Raw genomic sequence first — 23,134 nt, forward strand, 5'->3', positions numbered from 1 at the left:
CATTTGTCATTTTGTAAACTTCCTATATTTGGTTTTCCACTTCACTCTTAAGGTTTAGAAATTTTATGATATTATTTCATTGAAAAGTTTGCACGTTCCTTTGGTTTGTATCTCTGAGCCTTCATCTATCCTGATAAATCTTAAGTTTGGTGATTTGAGGTTATCCCACATTACTTGGAATTTCTGTTCATGATCTCTTAACATCTTTTCTCCATGGTCAACTTTTTTCCTAGATTATGTATTTTGTCTTCATTTCCTGAAACTCTGTCTTTGAAGTGATCTAGTCTGTTGGTGATGCTTTCCATTGAATTTTTTATTGATTTATTGATTTCTTCATTTTGAGGATTTTGACTGATTCTTATTCAGAATATTTTCTTCTTATTGAAAGGACCTTTTACTTCTTACAGTTTCTCTCTGATTTCATTTCTTATATCATCTTTTACCTCATAGATCAGTTTAACGGTGAACTTTCTAAATTCCATCTCTGACATTTCCTCTACTGTGGTGTCAATGGATTTTATTGTTAAAGTAGTCTGTCTTATTTGGGATGGTTTGATGCCTTGCTTTTCATATTTGTGTATCTATCTGTCTATCTAGATATATCTAATGCTGTAGAGTTTCTACCTTGTGATTTTAAAGATCCCTCTATCTTACTAGTACCTAACAGATTTAGTGGAAGAGCGAATGATAGCAACAATGTATGCAAACAATGTATAGCAGTAGAATAGGTCCTTAGTTACAATTTTGATATCTAGTGGCAATTGGAATAATATTTAGACACAGTAGGATCAGCAATTTCATCAGTAGAAGCAATAACAAATTATACATTATGTGTGGCTTAAAATCATGTTATTCCATAGATATCACCCGGTTGTTATCATGTTATTTCACAGGTCTATACAATTTTTATGTTATTATGTATCAGTTAAAAGCACACTTGACTAAAAATCTCAAGTAAATATTTGAATTAAATATGGGCAATTAAATAACCATGATTTTTGACTTATAAAAATATCAACACTAACAATTTTTACTTATTTGTTATAATGAACTTTACATGAGCTATTAATAGTCACCAAATTGCTTCAAAAGATTTAAAAGTTGCTAATAGCTGTCCAATATCAGCAGCTAAATGAACCTTATGTAGGGTCCAAAATAAAGTCTTAGAAATGTAAGCAATCAGAACTATTTAGCCATGACACTGATGTTCTGATCATTACAGGAACTTTATCTTAATTAAATTTGCACTCTAGTACCAATTCAAAACGTTATTTCTCATGCAAAACCCAATTATACAGCCAAAAAGATGTTCATGCTTCAATGAGTTGAAAGTCAAGTGCTGCAGTAGTAATACAAACATTTCATCCAAAACTGTTGTCACCATACTAGATTAGAGAACGTTTTCTGTTGTTGTTATTATTGAAATATATGATAATCACAACAAATAGGGGAAAAATAGGTTCTTTATATTTTTTTAAATTAGAAAACTTAGAACAGTGATACTTTTACTGAATAATAAAGCAGAGTTTATTCTGTAGCAATAAAATAGTATTCAAACCAAGTAGAAATTAACTCAACATTTGAACCTCACAAAAATGATAAATGTTTGAAGTGATGGATATGCTAAATACCCTGATTTTATCAATACACAAACACACACACACACACATAATATATGTATTGAAACATTTTTTGTGTTTCATAAATATGTACAATTATTACATGTCAAATAAAACTAGAACAAAACATAAACTTTAAATCTAATATGAAATATATTGACATTATATATTTTTTGTTCTATTTATCAATATCTACTTATAATATAAAACATTATTTTACCATCTCAAATTTGTATTTAGGTACTAGAAATTCCTAGAAATTCCTCTTGCTTTCATTTGAATCTTTTTTTTTTTTTTTTTTTTTTTTTTTTTTTGGGAATCAAATAACCCAAGGCTTTTTGAGAAGATAAATAAGTTGAAAGACAATTTATTTTTATTGATTTGATCCAGAATTAATATTAGGCAAAAATTATACTATTTACTTAACATAATGTAAACAAAAGATCTAAAATTATTGTCTATTATGTAGCTATCACTGATGTCTGCCAAATTTATACAACAGAGTTCTACATAGTTATTCACCAACACAGTAAGAATGAAAACTTAAAATATTAAGAATGAAGCTTAAAATATGAAGTTCAAATTCATTTTTAGCTTATTTATTAAGGAATACAGGAATTGAAATTGTTTTGCTGTAGTGAATTTTATTTACAAACATCTTACAATTTTGTCATGCCAGAATCTTGGGAGTTCTCGTTTGTATATTTGCAATGTGAGTAGAGTTTCCAGGAAAGAAAAATAAGATTTAAGAAAAATGACACATATGTTTAGCAAAAATCAGATATTTTAATGTGTCTTAAAATTTTTGATGAAATTCATTCAGCTATTTTGGTATTTTGGCAAATTTAGCTTTTTTTCTTTTTCTTTTTCTGTGCTGAAGGTCAAACATCTAGCCTCAGAGTCTCATGCATACTATGCAAGTTCCCTGTCAGTGAGCTAGCCCTAGATTGATGTTTTGAGTGTTTTTACTGTTGTTGTTGTTGTATTTTAGAATGGAATATTATAGGCTCTAATTAAATCAGAAACCTCCTTTTGACATGAAAACAATTTTTAACTTCCTTGAACCAGTTTACTGTGCCAGTTTACTAAGGTTTCTTTATGCTCAATGTCAAATATAATTAATAATCTATACTAATATGTTGAATATCCATTGACATGACTTTTCTCAGATGGAACATTTCCTCAGGAAAAAGTCTATTTGTTCTAAAATGGCTAGAAAAATCTAGAAATTAAAGTCAAGTATACCTTGGAAAAATAAATAAAATTATTGGATATAACTCTGAAATCAAACTTAAGTGATCAAAGAGTGCACCTTATGATGTCTCCATCAATTTCGAGGAATGCTATAATATTCTTCAATTCCCCAATCCACATCAACTCTATTACCTGCTATCCAGAAATAGACATCAAATTTATTTTTTTTCTTAAAAAGTACTCTGGAGTGAGGTGAAATCTAAGAGTAGTTTTGATTTGCATTTCTCTAATTGCTAGAGATGATGAACATTTTTCTACATGGTTTTTGGTTGATTGTGTTTCTATTTCTGTGAAGTGTCTGTTCAGTTCCTTAGCCCATTTATTGATTGGGTTATTTGTTTTTTGGTGTTAAATTTTTTGAGAACTTTACATATCCTGGAGATGAGTGCTCTATCTGAGGTGCATGTAGTAAAGATTTTTTTCCCATTCTGTAGGCTCTCTCTTCATGTTAATGATTGTTTTCACTCCTGAGGAGAAATGGAGAAACTTTTCAGTTTGAACCATCCCATTTATTGATTCTTAATTTTACTTTTTGTGCTTTAGGAGTCTTGTTAAGGAAGTCAGGTTCTAAGCTGACAATGATGAAGATTCGGGCCTACTTTTTTCTTCTATTAGGTGCAGGGTCTCTTTCTAGTGTTTAGTGACAAAAGACCACTTTTTTTTTTTTTTTTTTGGTGCAGGGTGAGAGAGAGAGTTTTGATTTAATTTTGCTACATAATGATTTTCAGTTTTCCCAGAACCATTTTTGAATAGGCTATCTTTTCTTCAATGTATGTTCTTGACGCCTTTGTCTGGTATGAGATAACTGTATTTATATGTGTTTGCTTTTTGTCTTCTATTTTGTAATACAATCAATCAACCAACATATGGAAAAATGTTCATCATCTCTAGCAATTAGAGAAATGCAAATCAAAGCTCTCTAAGATTTCATCTGACTCTATCAGAATGTCCATTATCAAGAATACAAACAACAATAAATGTTGCAAGGATATGAAGAAAAAGGTATAATCATACATTTCTGGTGCAACTGTAAATTGGTGCAACCACTTTGGAAAACAGTATTAAGATTCCTCAGAAAACTTGGAATGGAACCATCATTTGACTGAGCTACCTTGCTCCTTGGTTTATACCCCAAAGACTTAAAATCAGCACACTACAATGATGCAGCCACATCAGTGGCAGCAGCACAATTCACAATAGTGAAACTATGTAACCAACTAAGGTATATGCCCTTCAACAGATGAATGAATAAAGAAAGTGTGCTACATAAACATAATGGAACATTACTCAGCCTTAAAGACAAATGAAATTATGGCATCTGCAGGCAAATGGATGGAACTAGAGAAAATCATGGTAAGTGAAATAAGCCAATCCCCCCAAAATAAAGGCTGAATGTTTTCTTTGATAAGCCGATGCTGATCCATAGTTTTGGGGGAGGAGTAGGGAAGTATAAAGGTATTTTGGTTTGTGCAGAGAGAAGTGAGGTGAGGTGTGGGACTGTGGGGATGGGAAGGACAGTAACATGAGACAGACATTACTATCCTATATGTATGTATGATTACACAATTGGTGTGACTCTGCATATACAGCCAGAGGAAGGAGAAGTTGTTGTTCCACTTGTATACAATGTATCAAGAAACATTCTACTGTCATCTATAACTAATTAGAACAAATTTAAAAAATAGAAGGAAGACCTGTAGAATAGAAGAAGGGGATCAGGGAGAGGGAGGGGAAGGAATTTGGAGGTACTGGGGAATGAAATTGATCAAATTATACTCTTTTATTGTGTGCACTATGAATATATTATAACAAATCCAACTGTTATATATAATTATAATGCACCAATAAAAAGGAAAAAAAAATTAAGAAAAAAAATACTTTTTGAGGATGGAATACACAAAAAATTGAAATGGAAAAATACTCTGTTTTCTAAACGTTGGTGATCATAGTCCTAATGATATTCACATCAGAAGAAATAAGAATGAAAGAATAAAAGACTTGGTATTGCTGCTGACTTAATTTCTATAATACCTCTTAATGTCTTGATAGGGGTCTACATTGATATATAGGTTGTTTCTCTCTGAAGGTATTGATCAGTCTTTTTATTAAATAGAGATACACAGGCTTGAGACAAGTGGTCAGATGATTTATAACCTCATGTGGACTATACAAGTACAATGGAAGGCCTTAATTCTCTAACTACTGAGTTTTCATTGTCTGCTTAAATTACATTAATTGTCTCCCTGGATTTTGGAAATTTTCTGTTATTTATATTGCTGTCTTCCAGGCCTCAAAATCATGTTGTTATAGGAATAAATAAGGCAAAAATTTCACTCTTACCTTAAAGGAGTGAATTTACATAAATAAAATCCTTATCAACTTTACCAAACAACCTCTCATTTAGTTGCCTCCAAATACCTGGAATTACTGTAGAAGACCAAAGGATCCCATTTGTAAATCTAACCTTCTTTCTTTCACCCTACCACCTTTCCTGCTAATTGGAGATGCATATCCTGTGTGTATTTAAATTTAAAGCTTATTTAAATCTTCCTGTATTTCTTTTTGGCTGATAACAAGATATAGAATTAATGTTAATATATTAATACTGAGAAACTTCACAGGTATTTCTAGCTATTCTAGATTGCATATGGCATCCCAATGTTTAGACTATGGTGCTTAATTTCTTTAATCATGAAAAGTCATATATATGACCCAAAGAAGCATTTTATCTGTGACTGTCCCTATCCGTAGATATTAAAATATAGCATAGGGATTAAGAAGAAAAACAAGCATTTATGTTAGAATTAAAAAGAAATCCAAGTCATGGCTTTTTTTTTTTTTTTTTCATTAGAAATTTCCTTAGCTTTCTTGAATTGGTTGCTGCCTAACATATTATACTTTGGTTCTGTTTGGGTGTCCTTCACATTAAATGTGTTGTAGCCTTTGCTCATTGCCATTATTACACTCAGTGCTCACTGTCTATACATAGATGTAAATGAAGAAAAAACATCAAAAAAAAAATGCTACATAGCCACTGACTTCACAATTCTCTGTCCTGTTTGGAACCCCAGCAAGCTTATATTTTTCCAATCTTAATATTAGATATGGCCATATGACAGACTCTGAGCTAAAAGATATGTATACATCTCTTGCTGAACTCTTTTGGGAAACGAATGTGCTTGTCTTTACTCTCTTTCCCTCTCACTGGTTAAACAAATGGCAGGATTCCTAAATGTTAACAAGCCTGGATCCTTAAACCACGGAGTAAAATAAACCTTATCTTTCCTGGGAATACCTCTTTGGATTATTTATGCAAGTGAAAATTAAACTTCCAACATGACTGATGCACTAGATATTTTGAAGTCTATGTGTTTTAACTTACTTTCCTCTAATATAGGGATATCAAGTTGGTCAACACTACTAATTAAATAATTCATTAATACTATAACAAAAGAATAAAGCCACTAACATAGTACATGTAATATGACTACTACCAAAGTCATTTTTTAAAATGCTGCGTTGACTTAAATGCTGAAAATATAAATGTAAAGTTCCAGAACCAAGTGGAGCTGCTGATCAGATATATTTATCTTTAATTTGTAAGATTCTGAATTCTCCCCAGGCCATACTTTCTAACTCAATTCTGAGTACTGTTCTCTGAGATTATACCTGTCCTTGCAGGCCTATTCTTGACTGCTCTTTCCCTGTAAGTTCATTTTATTTGCCAATCCTTCCTTAAATGAGGGAGGCCCTTTTCTGCTGAATGCATATAGGTACTTCCTTTCTGATATGGCAGATGCTGCTTTTGCTGCTCTAAATATGGCTTTCTCTTGGGTCTCATAAAATCCTGAGTGCACACAAATTTCCTCTTCCTTTTGTGATGTATCTTTGCTATTTGCAAACAATAACCAGTTTTAAGGATAATCCTCATTTGGACTTAGGTAGTACTTTTCACTTGGATCTCTCATTGAGTGATCCAGGTCATGATTTCTCTGGGCATAATGTGGTCTCAATGATGGACGTTCACTTTGCAAAGAATTTTTAAGATTGTATCAGGTAGCTTCAAACTACTTTAAATCTAGGGACAATCCCATTTCCTGCCTGAGTGGGATTCTTTACTCTTTACCCATCTGACTAGGAGATGCAATGGACATACTTGAGATCAGGGAAAGACACTTTTCAATTTCTTAGCCCCACCCATATCTCCAATTTCTGTTCAGTATTGAATCATGTAGCCATATTCTGAGACAAATGGAAGCAAGAATGTAACAGAAAGAAGAGTAGACTGGAATATTACCAACTTAGTTCAATTCAGGTCCTATATATACTGACTGAGTATATATGTGAGACTTCATTATCTCAGCTAAAGTTTAGGAATAAAGAAATCTCCTTACAGGACGGCTGCAATTATAATACAAATAAATATAAATATAAATAAAATTATATTTCTATAAACACTTAACAAATATTATATAAATAGGTACATGTTTTATTTATATTGTGAGAATAGGTGTCTTGTTTCCAAAGTGCCTTGTTGTCATTATATTATAAATTCTTTTAAACTCATGATGATGATATATAGGAATATCACAAAACATAAGTAGAAATTCAATCTCTAATTTGTATGTTATGGAATCTTTTTCTTTCTTTGTGTAATCAGATAATCATTTTGACTTTCTTTTTAAAATGATTTCTAAATAAAGCAAAACATAAAGTAAAGGGCATATGTTAGATTAGGGTCTTTGTGCCTCCAACAGCCTCTAGATGTACATAATACTGTTTTGGAAGGATCACACCGTAGCTGAGCAGCAGTGCCTCCTTTCTTGGGATATGAGCTGAGACATTTTAGGGGATGACTACCAGGACCAAAAGGAGAAGCAGCTGCTATTAACTCAATCCAGCAGGAGCCATGAATAAATTACATGCCATGGAAACCTTTGTGAACTGAATTTTTGAAAGATCTAGCTTTCACTGTATGCTCCATTTCTTTTAGCTGCTGTTGCTGCTGCTTTGATTTTTCCCCTGCCTTAGTCATGATAAGGGGTTTTGCTATGATACGTTTGATTTAAAATGATAACACTGTGAAAAGCTTTTTAGATGAGGCAAAAGTAAGATATTCTATTTTCTTCAAATAGCAATAGAATCCTTATATTCTGTGTTCTAAGACAGCACATTGTTTTAACACTGTGTACTAATTACCTAATTGGGGCCCATAGCCTGTTTCCTGACACATGAAAAACTCCTGATATATCACTTTGAATAAATAAATTATTTACACAATATTAATTCAGATTTATTGCTTGCCTTATTTTCCGCACACACTCAAAGATAAAGAAAATTCTCATACTGTTTTGCTTTATCGTGCTCAGAAGAAATATGAATAACATCCCTGAAAAAAATAAACACAAGTGCAAAAATGAAAGGTATTACTTTTTAAACAAAAGATTTTAGGAATAGCTGGAGCAGACAGCTCTCTTTTCTTTTTCAACAGTTTTACTGAGATAGAATTCTCATACCATGTACTCAACTCTTTTTCAACAGTTTTACTGAGATAGAATTCTCATACCATGTACTCAACTCATTTATGGTCTATAATTCATTGTTTTTTTTTAAATATATTCACATTTTTAAAATGATTCACAGTCATTGCTACAGTCAATTTTAGATCATTTCCATCACCTCAATAAGAAATATTGTAGCTTTAGGTACTGTAATTCTATGCCCTAAGTCCCTGTCCCCAGCTCTAAACATCCACTAATCTACTTTCTATCTCTACTGATTTCTCTTATCTGGACTTTCTGATGAGTAGAATTACATAATGTGTAGTCTTTTGTAACTGGCTTTTTTTCACATTGTGTGAAGTTTTCAAGGTTCACCCATGTTATAGAATGTAAGTGCATTATTTCTTTTTTAACAAATATTATTCAGATGTGCAGATATACTACATTTTGTTTATTAGTTTGTTGATGGAAATTTAGGCTGTTTCTGTCTTTGGCTATTGTGAATGATGCTGCTGTAAGCATACATGTCCAAACAAAGGAAAGGAAAAAAAGTCTTGTTATCTGAAATTTTCTTTAGATATAATATCTATGTTTCTAATATCTAAATGCTTTGATAGAGATTTCTATTGAAACATGTCCATTCATCTGTTAGTTTTCAGATAGAAACTTTGGTTTGGTTAGGACAGCTAGGTATTTCCAGTAATTAGTTAAAACTTGGTCAGCTTTATTTGAGGCGGATAAATATTTGCCTAAAATCTTAACCTTAAAAAGAACATGGAAACCTATTGATAAAAGCAAGGAATATCTATTTTGGTTGTCTGACAGTCTTCTGTCTGGACACTGGATTTTAAACAATGTTTATTATTCAGAATGGAACACAGTCCAATGAGGTGCTTTAATTTCTTAATTTCCTTGTAGAGATGCTACAGTAGATTTCCTCTTTGGAAGATATCATTAGTACCCCAAGGGAGCCTGAGCTGTCACTGTACTGAAGGAGAACTTGCCACATCATGGTTAATGGTAATTGCTCAGATGGAGCAGGAAAGGTTTGGCAGAGCTTCCAGGAGGTTGAGAAACTTCAGATTACTTGGTGGTTTACAATCAAGAATTTGAGTTGATGTAAACACTTGTCAAATATGAAGATGTAAAGTCAATACAAAATGGTATTAGGGACAATTCTTGCCTGAAGTAAACAAAGTGGAAAATTAATATCACTCTTATTGCATTTATTTATTTATTTATATTAATTTCTATCTATGGCTGATGACACTCATTTTCTATTTACCATATTAACATGGAAATTCTTTTTTCAAACTAAATTTATTCTTAAAAGTCAGTTGATTCAAAATGTACTTAAAAATTTCTTGTATATGAAATAAAATCCTAAAGTTGGTATTGAAAATGAAATATAGGAACCTAGAGAATAATAATCCTTAAGCATTTATTATAAACACCCCTAAGAACTCTTTTGTAACTTTGTGCAAAACCCAACAATTCTCTTCATTCATTCATGCAAGATTTCATTACTGTTCTTTGACCTAATTTCATTTGCCATTTCTCCTTGTGGTCACTTTAATTCATATTATATACATGGAGTCATATTACCCACCACTGGGTTATAGCTAAATATAGAAAATCATTTCTACATCTTGATTGGGTTAGTAAGATATATCTATAAGAAAGGCTAATTGCCTAGGGATATATAGCTCAGGGTTAGAGCACTTTGCCCAGCATGTTTGAGGCCCTGGGTTTCATCCTTCCAGCATGGCAAAATAATAATAAAAATAATAATAATAATAATAATAATAATATTGATGATGATGAAAGAGATGCTAAAAATCCTTAACTGCCATTTGCAGAGTTGTAGAATACCAGGAAGAATCAAGAGCAATGCATGTTTTAAGTTGTCTAAAATTTATGAGGAGAAAATGATCTGCATATAATCTTAAGTATACAAATATACTTCCTTTGGTGTGAAATTCTGTTTAAAATCATTTGTAAAAAAAAAAAGTCATTGTATATGAGTTAAGGTTTTACATAAAATGCAAGTCTAGATAACTATCAGTTGTCCATAATAGTTTCTCTACAAGGTAAAAGATGGCAGTCCAACTATATGATGTAACAGGAGAGAGATTAAAGTTGAAAAGAGAAAATGGTAGTCTGGGAAGAAAGAAACACTTTTAGACTATATATATTTTCCCCCTCTTTTAAACTCTGTGTCAACCTGTTTTCCAAATTTTCTCTTTTTCCTGTTGGTATCATCAAATTTCTTAAAAGGAGGTTTAAAGGTAGTTTAATTTAAATTAAAAACAAAGTCACAAACATCTTTGAGGAAGAGAGGAAGGCAGTACCAGATCAAACATAGAATGTCAGATTTTTACAATACATAAGAGGTAATTCACCAAGGTTTTCAAAATTGCATCCTAGAGAAAAATAATCTCAGCCTAGATTATCATAAAAATTCAGTTTGTTTCTCTTATTTATCTGGATACCAGTTCTTGATAATATATATTGACTTGAAATTAACAGATTGTATATCCTGGGTAAATATGCTGAATATCTTTTTCTTATGACTCATTTCCAAACAGCTTTATTTTAAAAATACAGATGTGTTAAGAAAAACATTTTCGTCTAATGATGGCATCCTCCTGCACCACCACTGTCCAACACTACAACAATAACAAATAGTTCTACCTCAGTGTGACACAAATCACTTTTTACATCCTACAAGCAGAGGTCAGAAACCAAAGAAAGGAGGCACCCTCCTGTTAAAGAGGAAAAGAAAGTTGGCATTTATCAAAATATGAGTCACTAAAGTAAATGGGTTATGATTACCCTAGGAATAGGCACACACACGTACATACACGCACACACATATATTCAACACTTAAGCTATCACTTTTCTGAGAAGGAATTGATATAAGAAAATAGAACTACCACAATACAATATAAAATAGCTTCTCTTTATCACTTATTCTCCTTTTCACAGTAGTCTTCTTCTTGGAGACTAGATTCTGTGATTACTTTGATGGCTTGCTATGTTTTGTATGGAGTGACACGAAATATGGTCTTGCTGTCCTTTTCCTTGGGCACAGTTTCTCCAGAGATTGGACAATTAATCTGATTTTACCTCCCTGGGGACATTCACTAGTAAAGTAAGATCAGCAATCTTCTGTTTTATTTTCGACATCTTTGTTATTTGTACCAGAGGTGATGTGAATGATTCCATTCCACAAGAATCTACAGAGCAGTCATTGCTGTCTCAGACATACATCTCTGTTGAAGAGACAGAAACCTGAATGTTCTCTTCGGGACTATTGAAAGGCAATCATTGATTTTCTACCAGACTGAAAGGCTCTGGATGACTAAAGGTAGTGCAGATATGGTATTGCAATAGTGTTAAATGTTTTGCAGGAGAATTTGGGGTATGATTTCAAAATATTGGGTCATTTGGAAGGCCTGAAAGTTTAGTGCTAAAAGAGAAATTGTAGATTAACCAGCATATGCTTGAAAAGTATTTGTGTTTGATATCAATCATTAGACATATCAGACTATACTCTTTGTACTCTCATTCCTATGACACAGAGACACATACAAAATGAATATACAAACACTCAGAGGAGACATTTTTCCACTTGCACAAACCAAAGTCCCCTACCCATCTACAAAATGCATTTTTGTACTCATATTGAGTCTTTTGTTCCCTGACACAGCCTTGCCACTAACACAGCCCCAGTCATAATGAATCATGCCTCTGCTTCTACAACTTACACCCTTGAGAACATCAATTCAGCTTCATACTACTGCTGGGATCTCTCTCTCTCAGCCTTCCCAAGTTGACCTTCTAATTTCTGATTCAATATTTTTGAGGCATCTGCATGCCATCATTTGATATCTCTGATTTATAGAGGGGGGTTATTCTACAGTCCCTTTTCACATCCAGATACATCTCTGTTTGACTGGAAATTATCTTCTGGAAAGGAAGAGAGTCTGCCAATTTGGTTAGTTCAAATTTATAACATTTGACTAGGTTACCTGGATGTGGATACTTTCTGCAAGTGAGAGAAAACATCTCCTGTTTGCTCAGTTCCACATATCATGGTTCAGTGGGTCAAGGAACTCAGAATGAATCTCTCTTTCTTTTCTCCTTCATCTATATCATTATAGGGATGCATGCCTGATGTAGTAATGGAGATGATACCATGGTGATGATAATTATCATCTTATGATACCTAATACTCATTGGCTGCTTGCTGTTAATCACTGCTTAAGGTGTTTTACACGAGTAAGCACATTAATTACTCAGGATTTGACTATGGGATGGATATGATTATTGCTTCCACTTCACAGATGAGAAAATGAGGCAAAAAGAAATTAAATGACTTTTCCATGAAGTTGCATTGATAAAATTAATCTCAGCCATCTTGCTTCCTCTTTATTCTTGACTTCTAACCTCCTTCACATAACTGATAAGAATGTGGCAGGAACTCAAGATTTGGATTTGAGAAAGGAGGAAATGTGAAAGTGTTGGAGGGAGCAGAAGTCTTTTGCTCTCAAGACTAAAGCATGTGTATAAACTCAGTTTTTAGCAGAGTCTTACAATAGGTATTTTGGATATTATTTTATTTTCATTTTGCTGATGTTCCTTGAGAATAAAGCTTTTGGAAAGTTTGTGGTTGGAATTTGGAGGTGCAATGACTTAACTGATAACCAATAATTTGGTATTCTTGACCTAATATTGAGTAACTTCACCCCCATTGTTTCTAATGTGCACAATATCAATGACAACTTTATAGCATAAAACTAGTTTAAATTGGTCTATTTTTGATAGTTCACATTTATTGAAAGCAACACAAAGTTTACTTTCTCTTCCACAACCCTCAAATAATGCAAACATTTTGGGAAATTGATATGGTTAGTGACCCAAACACAGTAACTACTTGATCTATAATTTCCCAGTTTGTTGATCCAACAAAGAAGAAGAGGAAACAAAAATTCATTGTTCTAAGGGTTCAACCTAAGCTTGATATATGTCCATTTGGGAAAGATAATGTGGATTACTATGTGAGAAAATCACTTGCAAGGAAGAACTTTGAGAAGACAATGCTACTTTAAAATAATTAAATAAACTGGGCCTTCTAACACATTTTTAGAGGCCAGAATTTAGTCTGATTATATAGTCATTTATTTGATGTGGGGAGCAGAGAGAGGGGTGGAAAAAAGAATAGGGAAAATTCAGCCTAGAAATGTAGAAACTGATGGAGAAAGTTTGTCTAAAGAATCCTTATGTATCTGGGCACAGTGGCGTACACCTATAATCCCAGTGGCCAAGGCAGGAGGATCACAAGTTCAAAGCCAGCCTCAGCAATTTAGTGAGGCCCTAAGCAACTCAGTGGACTCTACCTCTAAATAAAATACAAACAATGGATGGGGATGTGGTTCAGTGGTTAAGTGCCCCTGGGTTCAATTCACAGTACTGTAAAGGAACACCTGTGGAGGTACACCTGTGAGGAGACACACAAAGAACAGACACAGACACCAAAAGTACAAGCAGACAGACAAGATGGAGTGGAGAGAGTAATGTGAAGTGGTGAAGAAGAAGTGCAGAAGTGAAGTTGTCTGCTCCTACCTGCCTGAGAGTTTTATTCACACAAAGAACGTATACCTCTGGTTACCATGACTATATTCTAATTAGTATTTCTGTAACCCAGAGTGCTAGCTGAGATAAGGTCCAGGTTAGAATAAACACGGAGCCCCTATTCTCTAGGGGCATTACCATGGAGACCAGATCATGCCTGATTAGTTATCTTAGAGGGAGAAGGCTGGGCATCCTAGGTCTGGGAAGCAGGGTAAACTTGAGAAGGATAATGCTTTGGCAGCCAGGCATCCCATGCTTTTGCACAGGAGTTTCCCAGTAGCTAGGTATCTCCTAGGAGCCAGGCATTCTGTCTTTGCACAGAAACTTCCTAGTCACCATGCATGTCACAATCACGAAGTTTGTAGACCCCAATCCCCAACACAGAATTCCTACATATTACCGGCCCCTCCAAAAAAAAAAAAAAAAAGATTTTTATGTATTTTATTGGTGTTCTGGGGGCAATGAACAACAAAAAGAAAGGGAATGTACATTTATGTTTTTTTCCTATTGAACTGGCAATATGGATTTGAAACCCTAACCTTGGATAAATTTGTATATTAGTTTGTTATTGCCAGTGCTCTAGGATATTGTAATTATAGTGTTGCCCAGAAGAAGTGGGGTCAATGGTATTTAAGAAAAGAAAGCTCAACCTAAAAGAGATAAGTTACCTACCTTCATTATGCAGCTTTAGAAATATCAAAGAAGACCAGAATAGAAGAAATCATTCTTGGATGTCCTATAGTTGCTAATTAACAGGAGTATCCAGGAAATAACACCACAGGATGCCTGGAGTGATTTTGACAGGTCACCCCTTTCTAGAAGTTGAAAATCCTGCCCTGGCAGGTGAGTACTGGAACAGCAGAACTAGTAGATAATGTGTGTGTGTGTGTGTGTGTTGTGTGTGTGTGTGTGTGTGTGTGTGTGTTATATTTTTTCACCCAAAATCTATTCTTTCTTTCAAACCCTGGTGTTTTATCAGATTTTTTTGATGCTATGACCAGAAGGCCTAATAAGAATGATTTTGGAGGAGAAAAAGCTTGTCACTCACAGTTTCCAAGGTTTCCATCCATAGATGGTCAATTCGGTTCCTCAGGGCCCCTAGGTGAGGCAGACCATGGCATAAATGTGAGATGGAGGAAAGCCACTCAGGACATGGCCACCAGGAAGCAGAGAAAGAGTTGGTTGTCTTCATCATGATACAATATAAACCAGAAAGGCATACTCCCACCTGCTCCAGCCACACCTTACCTGCTTAGAGTTACCACCCAACTAATCCCTATGAAGAATTAATGCACTGATATGGTTAAGGCTCTTGTAACACAATGATTTCATACGAGCTTTGGAGGACACCTCATATCTAAACCATGACAACTAACCTTGCTTTGCCAAGTAAAAAACAGATGACACATATTGGCAAATCATCTAAGCTTCTATTGATTTTTAAAATATTAGGGAGTCATATAACTTGTTTAATTTAATTAAGGAATTACTTCTTAGTACACTATGTATATGGTATTGTAATTGATGTCACAGACAATTTGAAAAAATCCAATGGTTTTAGGGAGAAAAGGACAAGTATATATGAAACTGTTATACATAATGGATGGCAATTTATTTTTTTGGAAAAATAAATATTTAGGATCGATTTCACTAGAAGGAAATAATGCAAGAGGTTGGTGATGGGTTGCAAAAGGTGGCATTAGGGATAGAGTGCTTGATGAAGAAACAAAAATACAGGATTTGGATGAGAAGAGGAAAAACTATAGCCCTGGTGCACATTTTAAACTCTAGAACCTAAGCTCCATAAAGGCATATATTTTTTTTTGTTGTTCATCATTAGATACCTGGAACTCAGAGAAGCACCTGGCACACACCAGGTATTCAACAGATATTTGTTAAATGAGTGAATACTAAATTGTTAAAACACTTGAAACTCTTGTATTCCTCTTTGTGATGATATTTGAGATGATCTAATTAGAGAAAAGTTTTTCTCTCTGGACTAAAACTTGGCAGTGAATATGGCTAAGGTTGACCAATTTCTGCCTCATATCAATTAAACCTTTCATGGGTTTTTACTCAAATGCAGTCATTAATGAGCAGATGCCCAGGGCAATGATAATTATGATGGTAATACATTGCCCTTACACCATTTCTCTTCTCCATGGAAACCTAAGTGCTTTACCAACAGTAATTATCATAGCACTTATGGGAGATAGAAAGTATAATTAACACCGTTTACAGAGGAAAATGGAAAAAGACTTATTAAACAACCCACCCAGAGATGTAGTAAATCCATCATTTATTATTGTAAAAATGTCAGCCCTCGATCTGATTATTTGAAAATAACGAATGACCAATATCTGATAACTGTGTTAGTATTCTCCAGAGAAAGAAAACTAGTAGTGCATATAGATGAAGCTATAGATATAGTTAGATATAGATATAGTGAAAGAGATGTATTATAAGGAATTATTATTATTAGGAATTGGCTCACATGATTATGGAAGATGAAAAGTTGAGAGGGTTGAGAAGTTCCATAATTTTATCTCTGAAAATTGAAGGTTTAAGAAAGCCAGTGATCTGGTTATTGTCCAACTCAGGCCCAAGGACTAGGAAAATGATGGTGTTAAGTCCAATTCAGAGTCTGAAGTCCTGAGTATCAGGACTGAGAGCAGGAGAGGATGTATGTATGGTTCAGCCAAGCAGTGGGAGTTAATGTGCACTTCTTCTCCATTTTTGTTCTTATTTAGGCCTTTAAAGGATTGTATATGCCCATTCACTTTGGTGATTGTAATCTTTTTCCTCAGTCTACTGATTCAAATGTTACTTTCCTGATAACACCCTCATAGACTCCCAGAAATAATGTTACCAGCTACCTGGGTATCGCTAAACCCATTCAGGTGGACACATAAAATTAACCATCATAATGTTCAACCATGAATTTATTTGTCTGTCTTTTGGGAATGGTAGTGAGGTGAATAAAAGGAAATTACATCTTATACTACCAATCAATGCATTCCTTGACTCCCACCTTGAATTCTTTTACAAACCAGTGGGTATACATAGGTTAAGGAAAATAGGCATTCTTAAACAGTCTTCTGCCTCAGGTTCCTTGGATTATGTGAGCATAGGAATATGGTAATTAATCAGTTCTCACTTTGAAATGCTTGTTTCCATGCTTTCAAATCTCTTCTGCTTGCTCATTTATAAAATGCCCCACATTAAGATAAAATATAACATAAAATGCCAGACATTAAGATAAAATATAACATAAAATGCCAGACATTAAGATTGATCTTGATGTTTTTCAAGTGTGTCTTAAGAACAATTGAGCTATACTATCACCAAGATAAGCTTACTTTTAATTTTGATTTGCTTTTGTTTTGTATGCAGTGATGAAACTCTTCCTGAGTGTGTGTGTGTGTGTGTGTGTGTGTGTGTGTGTATGTATGTAGGTGTTTGTACACAAAGGTTGGTAGGAAAAGGAATGGTAGGCATTCCCCCCAAACACACACCTTTTTTTGCAAAAGAACAAAGCAAGTATAATTGTATCAGGATAGTTTTGAAGCAAGAGACAGAAAATGAAACTCAAGTGGATATAAACAAAAATAAATGTTTGGGTTATTTTTATCAAAAATGTCAGGGCTACCACTCGCTTTTGAGTACAGGTCCTTGAGTTCAAACAATTTCATCAAAACAAGTTTTTCTTGTTCTCTTATTCAAATCCCATAAGTGTCTTGGTTTTACTCTTGGCTTACATGTAGTGGCAAGATTATAGTAATTGTTAAACTTTTAGGTTCAAATTCAGTGGAGGTGACTATGCCAGCCCCCTTGAAGCCTCAGCAGATTTTTGGTATACCATTTTGGTTCTGATTGCATCAACTGGCCTTCCAGTCCAGGATGTTCTATTCAGTGCAAAGACTGGAAAAATCAGTCATATGATATGTGGTGTTTGAGTAAATCACCATTCACACCATTGCACTGATTGTCACACTACACAGTAATGTCTACTCCCCACTTATCCTTAGGGAATGGATCCTTCCCCCACTGCTGCAACATGAGTGTGACACTGGCAATCACAGTATTGCCACCTCTAACATTCAAACTCTAGGGTTGGATACCTGACACAGAGGGTCCATGTCTATCTTTGAGCTATAGGTATATAAAGAAAGAGGAATGTCATCTTATATAAGAGGTTGATATTGAGAGATAAATGAAGGTGAGAGTAAGGAAATGAATTAACAGAGAAACCTGCAGACTTCAGGTGCTGAAATTACTGGAGTTTCCCTGCTTTCTGTAGCCTAGGCATTGATTCCTTGACTTACCCCCATATACATCAAAAACTTTAAAAAAAATCTTTATTTTTATTTATGTATTTATTTTTTATCTTATGCTGTGGATGAAACCCAGGTCCTCACGCATGTGAGGAAGGCACTCTACCACTGAGCTACAACCCCAGTCCTCAAAAGCTCTTTTTATGTGTGTTCTTAAAAACGATTTCTAGTTATTTTCCCATCACTAACAACAAAAATGTTTATTGTTAACATTCTTGTTTTTTATTTTTTATTTGTTCTTGAAACCTTAATTTATTCTTGATTGCAGTAAATGAGCCCCTATCTACTTTTCTCTCTGAATACTTGTTTTGAAAAATTGTTTAGAAACTAGTTCTTTGTAATTTCTATTGTGATGTATTTACAGGCTTATAAAATAAATCACTATAACAATATAATGATTTCTTTATACCTAAATCACTTAAATGTTAAAACTTTACTGGACTCAATAACAGACCCTGACTAATTAACTGGATCACTATCTATAGCTGGATGCACTGCAAAATTTTTGTTGTGTATTTGTTTTGATTTTCTTTTTAGATTTCCCAGATCTTCTAACTGTCCTATTTTTCACTCACTCTCAATATCTTTTTCTGACAATAGATAAATAAATGTCAATTCCTGGATGCTCAATATTTAATAAATTGGTAGACATGCAAAGCATTATGGAGCAGTGATACTGTCTGGTAGTAAAGATGATAGTGTTTCAGTAGGCAGCCTTTCTGTCATGCCACTTTGAAATGGTTTAAATTTTACTATAAAGTTGGCAAATTTAATATCCATGGTTATATAGGTAGCATGAACAGAGAAATAAATGCCTTTCAAGCCTAAAATACTCAAAAAAATTGAACAACTTAGTATGAGATTCAATCTCTTTTGAATACATTTTCAGTTTTTGCAGTAAATTTAGGGCAAGATGAGACACTCAGAGGTGGTGGAGAAAGGGAAGGGAACCCCTCCTCCTACTAACCCAGAAAGAAAAATAGATCATGGGAATAGATTACCATTATAACAAGGGAATCAGAAACAGAATTTGGAATCACTTCTATAAAATTTTAGACATATTTCTTAAAATATATGATTTTTATGGTACCATATTTTATTTGTTTTCATTTACTTATTTTGCAGTGCTGTGGATTGAACACCAAATGCTATGTCACTAAGTTATACCCCTAGTTCTTTGAAAATTTTGAGACAGGGTCTCTCTAAATTGCCCAAGCTGGCCTCAAACTTGTGATTTTCCTTCCCTAGCTTCCAGAGTTGCAGGGATTACAGCCATGCACCCCAGCAAGGAACTGATGTCTATTTTTTTTTTATTATCTTATATTCTTGTAACAAGTAACAACAGAAATCTTTGAAGCAAGTATGACCTTCTGTAGAGGAACAGAAAAAGAAAAGTGAAAGAGAAGAACTCCCATTGTATAGAGTATTAGCTCTGTCAGAAGGAAGAACTTTATGTCTCTAGTGCCTGAGATAAGTCAAAGAAAGAAATTTTAAAGAGCTGTTTGGTCTGAGAAGCAAGCCTAGGTTTATCCTTATGGGATGCACAAGGATTTCCTGACATTGATCATTAAACAGCTTTCAAACCTGCAGAATCCTAATTCCTTATTCACTTATGTGTTCTATCCACATACTATTGTAGACTCTAGATCCTGAGTACTTATCTTTTGGAGAGTTTTATAAGATTTTTCATATTAGTTCTACCAACCCCAATGAGAAAGAAAAATAATGTGGTTTTATTTTTATAAGGTTGTTGTCATTACAAAAGTGAAGAGTTCTCAATACTTCTTTTTTAAGACTATAAGTTCTATGAGAATTAGTATCTGGATAGGGCACTTTCATCACAAGTAGCTGATAAATATACAAATAAATGTTTAAATATACCATTTTCTGACTGTACATTATAGCAATTTATCTAACTTTTTTTCAACCCCTCGAGTCAGGAGCTCAACAAATCATATCTTTAATTTGGTGAAAAGATACACAAGAGCTTAGAGAAACTTGACATCTTGATCTTTACAAATTACTGAAAGAACTAATTTAGATGGGTTATTAAACCAAGTCAAGCCATATCTGTTTATGATAAACTGTGGAATTCAACTACACATTGAAGACATAATCATTATATTGGATTATATTAGGGTGGACTATAAATTGGTAAAGCTTGGAGGCTAATTTCTTGCTCTTTCCCAATGCCCCCCTTCTACACTGGTATAGAGGAAATACATGTCAAATACTATACCGAATAAGTGATCCTAAAGTTAATTCGCTCCTACCTGTAACAGTCTACTCCTGAACTGAATAGAGAACAGCCTCTTGTAGGTTTATACTCTTCATAAAATGCAAATTCTAGCCTTGGCTTTTCACAAAGATGTCATGTTATCAATGCTAATAACATGCAGCCTGGAGAAAAATATGAATAGTTTGTGAGTGACTCTCCTTAGTTAGCCAGGGTTCAGACACAGGACCCTAAGGTTACATTAGCTTTCTCTCTACTCACCTCCAGTGCCCTCATTTGGGATACCTCAATCAGAGGTTAGAGAACCTCCTGCTGCATTTTAATCCTTCTCAAATTCTAATTAAGTTGTGATCCTAATGCAAAGCAATTATGATTACTGACAGATCTATGATTAATGAAAGCCATAAAGCAATTAGCTGAAGAGTCCAAAATGTGGATAATATCACTGATGTACTGGTCCTAAGCAGAATTAACATTATCTTTGAAATGTGGACCCTTCTGCACAGATCATTGGCACGGTTGTCATGGAAACCACCTCTTTGGTCATTAAGGCAGTCTCTAGTCATCTACTCCAGGTTGAAACACTCATTGACATGTGCATCCATTTGGTCAGATAAGATGTGTTATCTCTGGCACCTTTATCATCCTTGAGTATCTTGAGTCCCTTTAAATAATGAAATGCTAAATTAAAAATGAGTAACCACAGATCTGTCAGCATTTAGAGTTTTGGTTGACAGATGTTGATAACATCACTGAGACATAATTGTGGTTAGATTACATAGGTTTTCAAGTCAACTATAAATTACTTGCAATAATGGTTTAAAGTCCTAGGATTCAAGAAATATTAGTTATTTGTTTTTCCTAAGTGGAAAAATCTTAGAATTTTAAGTGAGATTTTACAGATATGCTGTAATAAAACCCAAATGCTTTTGATATTGGGAAAATACACTATATTTCAAGTAAATAGTAAAATTATATGAGGAAGATATAGCCACATAGAAATAGTAAAGATATTCAATTTCCCCTCAATTTATTTGTTTAAATTTTCTAACAATTTCAGCCACTGGTAGAAATAGATGGCACCATTTCTCATGTCAAGCAAAAGGATTCCTAATTTTGTAGGACTGTGTTTATCATTTTCAGAAGTTCAGCATTCCTGTCCTCCATTAAGTACAAGTAAACACTCCCTGCTGTAGTCATCGGGACAACTAAATATGAACCCACACATTTCAAAATGTCACCTATGTGGGGCAAAACACAGAGAAGGAAAGTTCTTAGCTTCATATCACTATAATGAAACACTAGACACAGGCAGCTTGTGAAGTAAAGAGAGTTCAATTTTGGCTCAGGTTCTGGAAGTTCAAGTCCAACACTTGGCAGCCCTATTATTGGCTTGAGTATTTGGTGAGGGTAGCACATCATGGCAGATGAGCATGTTGGAAACAGTTTTTACCTCTCAGGCAGGAGGCAAGGAGAAAGAGAACATACAGTTTTGACTATCACCATCCCCTTCAGATATACATCCCCAATAACCTAACAACCTGCCAGTAGGTCTTCCTTCTTAAAGGTCTGCAATACCTCCCAATACCACCATTCCAGGGATGAAGTCTTTATATTTGGACCACTGGGGGACAACCATCCAAACCACAGCAGAGTGGTAGTTGTGTTCTTTGTTGGGAGTCACTCTAAAAGTGTTGGCAAAGATGTCTTTGTAATTGTCATTTTCTTAGCAGATGGTTCTTATCTTTAACATTTAGTACTTAAAGGTATCAGGTGTTAGTTTCATATTAACAAAGACTGAAAGCAATTGTCAAGAGTACTACAAAAATGCCATAAAAGAACAAAAATAAAAGTGAGAAGTTTTGGTATCCTAAAATCAATTGACAAATGAAGAAAAATATCTACAATACAAACTAGCATAGTAGAGAATGAAACATATAAAGATGTGCATTTCTGTGGGATGGAAGTTGAAAAGGATAGAGCTGTATATTACTAGAGACAAAAGATAAATAAATAAGACTGAGGATCTGTGCTATCTTGGAAGGAATTCACAGCAACTTAGAAAAGAAAATCCCTTGGGTCAGGAAGAAATCACTTGTGATTTTATACCAAATGAACTTAGACAATTGAAAGGTCTTTTAGATACTTGGAGAAGGAATTACTCATATTTTTTCTTTAACTTCAAAATTCATGCAATAAAAGAAATACATTCTTTGAGTCTAGTGGATAGTAAGAAAGTATTTTCTTTTATGGAAAACATCCAGGATGTTTAACTGATTGACATTTGTTGGCTATTTGGGTATAAAACAAAACATTGTCACAAATTTAATATAATTACTATCAATATGTGTGGCCATAGTCTTCATACACACCAAATAATTGATTAAAATAAACTCAAGGGAGACCAGAAAGTTGAAATACCTTAGAGACAATCCAACATCACTCCCACTTTATAGGAGAAGAAATAAATGTTGAAAGATTATTTAAAAGAGCCCATCAGTTACATATCTGAAAAAGAACTAGCTTATTATAAAATTCAAATGTACATTTCA

This window comes from Callospermophilus lateralis, chromosome 8 (assembly GCF_048772815.1).
Source record: "Callospermophilus lateralis isolate mCalLat2 chromosome 8, mCalLat2.hap1, whole genome shotgun sequence".
In the NCBI taxonomy this organism is placed as follows: domain Eukaryota; kingdom Metazoa; phylum Chordata; class Mammalia; order Rodentia; family Sciuridae; genus Callospermophilus; species Callospermophilus lateralis.